The sequence below is a fragment of the Lonchura striata genome, chromosome 4 (genome assembly GCF_046129695.1).
Source record: "Lonchura striata isolate bLonStr1 chromosome 4, bLonStr1.mat, whole genome shotgun sequence".
Lineage (NCBI taxonomy): Eukaryota > Metazoa > Chordata > Aves > Passeriformes > Estrildidae > Lonchura > Lonchura striata.
Window position 1 is genome coordinate 7,873 of NC_134606.1, and position 8,568 is coordinate 16,440.

Sequence of the window (8,568 nt, forward strand, 5' to 3'; positions counted from 1 at the left end):
TGCACCAGAAATTGAGACCTGATTCAGAACAACTCCTTCTGTCCACTGCTCACCTGGCACACTTGGCCTTGACTGCTGCCGTCTGCCTGGACCTCCTAAAAATAAAGGCAAAGAACACTGTGGTAACACATTCACCATTTAGGCTTCCCCTGCAAATGCAAACAATGACTGACCCGCTCATGGCAACACCCTCCCCCAGGACTGGGGCCCTCTGCCGCAGATTTGAACTGTCAGCATCTGAAAGGAACTTAAGACTAGTGTCAAACAGCTGCAGGAAAATTTAGCTGCAGCAAAAAGTTATATGAATATCCCCATACAATCTAGAGCCCAACTACACCCTGCATTACAAATTTCAAGTCCCCAGGACTTGTGCTATTACAGGCTATGCAACAGGGCAGAGCAGCTCCAGGAAAAATACGTGCAGACACCCGTGACACAGGACAGGGAGAGCTTTTGAGGAGAAAAAAGGACTGAGAGATGCAAAGATAATAGGGTGCACCAGAGACAAGTGACAGGACACACACAGGAACTGCTCTGCCCTGAGCACCTCAGCATTGTGGTCAAAACAGACACTTTCCCTTTAGGTGGCTGAAGGAGACACTTCTTGGACATCCTCTTATCCAAAACTGATGCAAAAACCCCTTCTAGGAAGTCCTAACTCAGCACCCACTTCCATCCCCTCTGTGGGTCATAACCCTCAACTTATCTTGCATGCAGCAAATGCCTGTTGGGTCCAGAAGACGGCCATGGGCCGGTCTGCTAAGTTCCAGCTGTCACCTCTTGGTCTGCCGAGAGAGAGAAAACTAAACATCAGTGCACGGTCTTAGCAGCACATCGGCTAAAACCTGGTAAATCTGTTACTCACCATCCTCCTCAGAATGCCTGGGTTCCTGGCCTGCACACTTCAAGCGTGCTTGGACTCTGATGCCATCATCGCAGGGTACACCTAGGTTAAGTGGAGACAAGACAACATGGCATTGCTGAAACATGAGAGTACTGGGCTGTGGTCCTTTGCTCAAATTACAAACATGTTATGGCAAACTCCTGATACAATCTACAGCCCAACTACACCCGGCATTACCAATTTCAAGTCCCCAGGACTTGTGCTATTACAGGCTATGCAGCAGGGCAGAGCAGCTCCGGGAAAAATATGTGCAGACACCCGTGACACAAGACAGGGACAGAGAGCTTTTGAAGAGAAGAAAGGACTGAGAGATCAAAAGAACACAGAGTGCACCAGAGGCAAGTGACAGGACACACACCGGAACTGCTCTGCCCTGAGCACCTCAGCACTGTGGTCAAAACAGACACTTTCCCTTTAGGTGGCCTAAGGAGATGCTTCTTGCACATCCCTGTCTCCAAAATTGACACAAAACCCCCTTCTAGAAAGTCCCAACCCAGCACCCCTCTTTCATCCCCTCTGTGGGTCATAACCCTCCACTTATCTTGTACGCAGCTGCGGATGCAAATCCCTCTTGAGTGTAGAAGGTGGCCATCTGCCTGTCTGCTAAGTTCCAGCTGTCACCTCTGGGTCTGCCAAGACAAAGAAAACTAAACATCAGTGCACGGTCTGAACAGCACATCGGCCAAAAACTTGTAATTCTGCTACTCACCGTTCTCCTCAGAATGCCCGGGTTCTTGGCCTGCACGCTTCAGACGTGCTTGGATTCCGACGCCGTCATTGCAGGGTACGCCTAGGTTAAGTGGAGACAAGGCGACATGACATTGCTGAAACATGACTGTACTCTCACACCCCCCTCCCTACCTCCCGGACTCACCGCAACTCCGCAGCCATTCCTCAGGGCTGCTCAGACGGGACCTTGAAATGCAGGATTGGAAGGCTCCGTCACAGGGTCCTGTAATGCTTCCAGAGAGATCCAAAGTGCATGAAACCTGATCCATCAGCTGGTTGGTGACAGAGTTATGCATACTCCGAGTCGATTCCCTAAAGCACACAAACAAGAATGGATGCTTAGAGTCACACCAAAAACGGAAAGCTTAGCAAGAACAACTGCTTTGGTCCACTGCTCACCTGGCACACTTGGCCTTGACTGCTGCTATCTGCCTGGACCTCCTAAAAATAAAGGCAAAGAACACAGCTGTAACACGGTCACCATTTAAGCTGCCCCTGCAAATGCAGACAATGACTGACCTGCTCATGGGAAAATCTCCACACAAGACTGGGGCCCTCTGCCACTGATTTGGACTGTCTGCATCTGAAAGGAAGTTAGCACTAGTGTCAAATGGCTGCAAGACAACTTAGCAGAACCAAACATGTTATGTCAATATCCTAATACAATCTAGAGCCCAACTGCACCCAGCATTACAAATTTCAAGTCCCCAGGACTTGCGCTATTACAGGCTATGCAGCAGGGCAGATCAGCTCCGGGAAAAATACGTGCAGACACCCGTGACACAGGACAGGGAGAGAGAGCTTTTGTGGAGAAGAAAGGACTGAGAGACCCAAAGATCACAGAGTGCACCAGAGGCAAGTGACAGGACACACACCGGAACTGCTCTGCCCTGAGCACCTCAGCACTGTGGTCAAAACAGACACTTTTCCTTTACTGGCCTAAGGGGACGCTTCTTGCACATCCCCGCTCCCAAAGCTGATTCAAAAGATCCTCCCAGCACACCCTCTTTCATCCCTCTATGGGTCTGAGCCCTATACTTATCTCTTGGGCATCTGGGGATGACGATCCATGTCGCATGTGAATGGAGGCTGCCTCGCCTGCAGGGAATGTCTTATGGTCACCGGGCTGCGGTCCCGTGCTCAGCTACAATCGAGAACACCAAACATCACTGCATGATCTTAGCTGCACAATGGACAAAACCCAGCAATCCCGCTACTCACCGTTCTCCTAAGAATGCTCGGGCCGTGCACTTTGGCCAGGCTCGGAGGCTGCCACCGTCATCGCAGGGTCTGCCTGGGTTAAGAAGAGACATAGTGACTCAGCATTGCTGAAACCTAAGAGGACCTTGGCTCCCCCTCCCTACCTCGGCGACTCACCGCAACTCGTCAGCCATTGCCAATGGCTCCCTGGATGCCATCGTGAAATACAAAATTTCAAGGCTTCATCTCAGAGTCCTGAAATACTTCCAGAGGGCTCACAAGCACAGGAAATCCAGGCCATCGGCTGTCGGTCACAAAGGCTTGGCATACTCTGAGTGGATTCCCTAAAGCACACAAACAAGAATGGATGCTTACAGTTGAATCAAAAAGTAAAAGCTGAGCAAGAACAACTGCTTTGGTCCACTGCTCACCTGGCACACTTGGCCTTGACTGCTGCTGTCTGCCTGGACCTCCTAAAAATAAAGGTAAAGAGCACCGCTGTAAAACAGTCACCATTTAAGCATCCCCTGCAAATGCAAACAATGACTGACCTGCTCATGGAAACACCCTCCACCAGGACTGAGGCCCTCTTCCACAGATTTGAATTGTCTGCATCTGAAAGGAAGTTAGGACTAAAGTCAAACGGCTGCAAGACAACTTAGCAGAACCAAACATGTTATGTCAATATCCTAATACAATCTAGAGCCCAACTGCACCCAGCATTACAAATTTCAAGTCCCCAGGACTTGCGCTATTACAGGCTATGCAGCAGGGCAGATCAGCTCCGGGAAAAATATGTGCAGACACCCGTGACACAGGACAGGGAGAGAGAGCTTTTGAAGAGAAGAAAGGACTGAGAGACCAAAAGAACACAGAGTGCACCAGAGGCAAGTGACAGGACACACACCGGAACTGCTCTGCCCTGAGCACCTCAGCACTGTGGTCAAAACAGACACTTTCCCTTTAGATGGCCTAAGGAGATGCTTCTTGCACATCCGTGTCTCCAAAACTGACACAAAAACCCCTTCTAGAAAGTCCCAACCCAGCACCCCTCTTTCATCCCCTCTGTGGGTCATAACCCTCCACTTATCTTGTACGCAGCTGCGGATGCAAATCCCTCTTGAGTGTAGAAGGTGGCCATCTGCCTGTCTGCTAAGTTCCAGCTGTCACCTCTGGGTCTGCCAAGACAAAGAAAACTAAACATCAGTGCACGGTCTGAACAGCACATCGGCCAAAAACTTGTAATTCTGCTACTCACCGTTCTCCTCAGAATGCCCGGGTTCTTGGCCTGCACGCTTCAGACGTGCTTGGATTCCGACGCCGTCATTGCAGGGTACGCCTAGGTTAAGTGGAGACAAGGCGACATGACATTGCTGAAACATGACTGTACTCTCACACCCCCCTCCCTACCTCCCGGACTCACCGCAACTCCGCAGCCATTCCTCAGGGCTGCTCAGACGGGACCTTGAAATGCAGGATTGGAAGGCTCCGTCACAGGGTCCTGTAATGCTTCCAGAGAGATCCAAAGTGCATGAAACCTGATCCATCAGCTGGTTGGTGACAGAGTTATGCATACTCCGAGTCGATTCCCTAAAGCACACAAACAAGAATGGATGCTTAGAGTCACACCAAAAACGGAAAGCTTAGCAAGAACAACTGCTTTGGTCCACTGCTCACCTGGCACACTTGGCCTTGACTGCTGCTATCTGCCTGGACTTCCTAAAAATAAAGGCAAAGAACACAGCTGTAACACGGTCACCATTTAAGCTGCCCCTGCAAATGCAGACAATGACTGACCTGCTCATGGGAAAATCTCCACACAAGACTGGGGCCCTCTGCCACTGATTTGGACTGTCTGCATCTGAAAGGAAGTTAGCACTAGTGTCAAATGGCTGCAAGACAACTTAGCAGAACCAAACATGTTATGTCAATATCCTAATACAATCTAGAGCCCAACTGCACCCAGCATTACAAATTTCAAGTCCCCAGGACTTGCGCTATTACAGGCTATGCAGCAGGGCAGATCAGCTCCGGGAAAAATACGTGCAGACACCCGTGACACAGGACAGGGAGAGAGAGCTTTTGTGGAGAAGAAAGGACTGAGAGACCCAAAGATCACAGAGTGCACCAGAGGCAAGTGACAGGACACACACCGGAACTGCTCTGCCCTGAGCACCTCAGCACTGTGGTCAAAACAGACACTTTTCCTTTACTGGCCTAAGGGGACGCTTCTTGCACATCCCCGCTCCCAAAGCTGATTCAAAAGATCCTCCCAGCACACCCTCTTTCATCCCTCTATGGGTCTGAGCCCTATACTTATCTCTTGGGCATCTGGGGATGACGATCCATGTCGCATGTGAATGGAGGCTGCCTCGCCTGCAGGGAATGTCTTATGGTCACCGGGCTGTGGTCCCGTGCTCAGCTACAATCGAGAACACCAAACATCACTGCAAGATCTTTAGCTGCACAATGGACAAAAACCCAGCAATCCCGCTACTCACCGTTCTCCTAAGAATGCTCCGGCCGCTCACTTTGGCCAGGCTCAGAGTCTGCCACCGTCATCGCAGGGTCTGCCTGGGTTAAGAAGAGACAAAGTGACTCGGCATTGCTGAAACCTAAGAGGACCTTGGCTCCCCCTCCCTACCTCGGCGACTCACCGCAACTCCTCAGCCAGTGCCAAGGGCTACCTGGCAGCCATCGTGAAATACAAAATTTCAAGGCTTCATCTCAGAGTCCAGCAATACTTCCAGAAGGCTCACAAGCACAGGAAATCCAGGCCATCGGCTGTCGGTCAAAAAGGCTTGGCATACTCTGAGTCGATTCCTTAAAGCACACAAACAAGAATGGATGCTTACAGTTGAATCAAAAACTAAAAGCTGAGCAAGAAGTAAAAGCTGAGCAAGAACAACTGCTTTGGTCCACTGCTCACCTGGCACACTTGGCCTTGACTGCTGCTGTCTGCCTGGACCTCCTGAAAGTAAAGGCAAAGAACACTGCTGTAACACGGTCACCATTGAGGCTGCCCCTGCAAATGCAAACAATGACTGACCTGCACATAGGAAAAACCACACCCAGGACTGGGGCTCTCTGCCACTGATTTCAGTTGTCAGCATCTGAAAGGAAGTTAGGACTAGTGTCAAATGGCTGCAGGACAACATAGCATCACCAAACATGTTATGTCTATCTCCCCATAAAATCTAGAGCCCAACTACATCCTGCATTAAAAATTTCAAGTCCCTAGGACTTGTGCTATTACAGGCTACGCAGCAGGGCAGAGCAGCTGCGGGACAAATACATGCAGACACCCATGACACAGGACAGTGACAGAAAGCTTTTGAGGAGAAGAAAGGACCGAGAGACCCAAAGAACACACAGTGCACCAGAGACAATTGACAGGACACACACCGAAACTGTTCTGCCCTGAGCACCTCAGCACTGTGGTCAAAACAGACACTTTTCCTTTAGCTGGCCTAAGGGAACTCTTCTTGCACATCCCTGCCCCCAAAGCTGATCCTAAAGGCCCTCCCAGCACCCTACTTTAATCCCCTCTGTGGACCTTAGCCCTATACTTATCTCTCAGGCATCTGGGGATGAGAATCCAATGGAGGCTGCCTCGCCTGCAGGGAATGTCTTATGGTCACCGGGCTGTGGTCCCGTGCTCAGCTACAATCGAGAACACCAAACATCACTGCATGATCTTAGCTGCACAATGGACAAAACCCAGCAATCCCGCTACTCACCGTTCTCCTAAGAATGCTCAGGCCGCTCACTTTTGCCAGGCTCGGAGGCTGCCACCGTCATCGCAGGATCTGCCTGGGTTAAGAAGAGACAAAGTGATTCGGCATTGCTGAAACCTAAGAGGACCTTGGCTCCCCCTCCCTACCTCGGCGACTCACCGCAACTCCTCAGCCATTGCCAAAGGCTACCTGGCTGCCATAGTGAAATACAAAATTTCAAGGCTTCATCTCAGAGTCCAGCAATACTTCCTGAAGGCTCACAAGCACAAGAAATCCAGGCCATCAGCTGTTGGGGACAGGGGCTTGGCATACTCTGAGTGGATTCCCTAAAGCACACAAACAAGAATGGATGCTTACAGTTGAATCAAAAAGTAAAAGCTGAGCAAAAACAACTGCTTTGGTCCACTGCTCACCTGGCACACTTGGCCTTGACTGCTGCTATCTGCCTGGACCTCCTGAAAATAAAGGCAAAGAACACTGCTGTAATACAGTCACCATTTAGGCTTCCCCTACAAATGCAAACAATGACTGACCTGCTCATGGAAACACCCTCCCCCAGGACTGGGGCCCTCTGCCACAGATTTGAATTGTCTGCATCTGAAAGGAAGTTAGGACTAGTGTCAAACGGCTGCAGGGCAACTTAGCATCACCAAACATGTTATGGCAAACTCCTGATACAATCTAGAGCCCAACTACACCCGGCATTACAAATTTCAAGTCCCCAGGACTTGTGCTAATACAGGCTATGCAGCAGGGCAGAGCAGCTCCGGGAAAAATATGTGCAGACACCCGTGACACAGGACAGGGAAAGAGAGCTTTGGAGGAGAAAAAAGGACTGAGAGATGCAAAGATAATAGGGTGCACCAGAGACGAGTGACAGGACACACGCCATCGCTGCTCTGCCCTGAGCAGCTCAGCACTGAGATCAAAACAGACGCTTTCCCTTTAGGTGGCCTTAGGAGACGCTTCTTGGGCATCCCCATCTCCAAAATTGTCTCAAAAACCCCTCCTGGGGAGTCCCACCCGGCACCTCTCTTCCATTCCCTCTGTGGGTTGTAGCCCTGCACTTATCTTGCACGTATCAGGGGATGAAAATCCCCATCGGGTGCAGAAGGAAGACGCTGCTCCCATCTCCAGGCCCTGGCCCTAACTTATCTTTTGGATGACTGGTGATGTGAATCCACGTTGGACCTGAAATGAGTCTGGCTCAGAGAAGATAGCCTGTTAGCCTCTTAGTCTTCTAAAATAAAGAATGGGAAAATCAATGGTTGTGTTTAATGCTATGTGGGCCGAATCTCAGCAAGTCAGTTACTTATCCTCTCCTGAGTGTGCCTGGGTGTTCAAGTCTCCGGCCTCATCCTCAGTCTAAGGTATGGCTGTTATGATGAGTGGCACGGGGGTTAGAGAGGCAAAGCTACATGGCATTTGTGTGAGTTCGGTGGAGGAGCTTGTGTGCCGTATGACACGTGGATGCCTCTGCTATGCTTGTGAAAAGCCTTGCAGATACGCACCGTTTCTCACCCTACTGCCTGCAAACCCCCACCGGGATAACTCCTAACTCGGTACCCTGCTTACTCTCCCTCTCCTAGTCACAATCCTCAACTCACCTGAAGCCGCCGTCTCACACATCATCTTTGATACAGTGCGGATGCCTTCTGCGTCGTGATGAATCTGCTGGAAAAATGTTGCGCTCGACACAAACTGCAATTACTGGAAGTTGCCCTCCTCCTAAAAAAAGAAGAAAAAAATCAGAAATTACAAAAGCACCTTACCAGCCCTGAATACTCAACCCCAAACTGTGAATTTAAATACTCCCTGTGTTCAACGTTGTTTTCTTTGCAGTATCTTCAAAGTCTCTGTTGCATTAGAAGCCCAAAAGCAGCTGCAGAGAACAAGCTAAGCTAAAGGAGCCTCTTCATCTGAATGAGAGGAGAGCTCTTACCCCAGCTGATCCCACTGAGGGAATGAAGCCCCTTGGGAAAGGCTGGGGTTAATATA

General features: G+C 50.2%; 2 long non-coding RNA genes across 2 annotated transcripts; both read right to left on the bottom strand.

Moving 5' to 3' along the window:
- Positions 1-1,833: 1,833 nt before the first annotated feature.
- On the bottom strand, positions 1,834-2,456 carry LOC144246107 (uncharacterized). Its single transcript, XR_013339786.1, has 3 exons — positions 2,153-2,456; positions 2,033-2,074; positions 1,834-1,945 (listed from the first exon to the last, which is right to left on the bottom strand). It is a non-coding gene; the product is annotated as an uncharacterized LOC144246107 (long non-coding RNA).
- A 1,855-nt stretch (positions 2,457-4,311) lies between these two features.
- LOC144246108 (uncharacterized) lies at positions 4,312-4,934 on the bottom strand. The gene is made up of 3 exons (XR_013339787.1): positions 4,631-4,934; positions 4,511-4,552; positions 4,312-4,423 (listed from the first exon to the last, which is right to left on the bottom strand). It is a non-coding gene; the product is annotated as an uncharacterized LOC144246108 (long non-coding RNA).
- Positions 4,935-8,568: the final 3,634 nt, after the last annotated feature.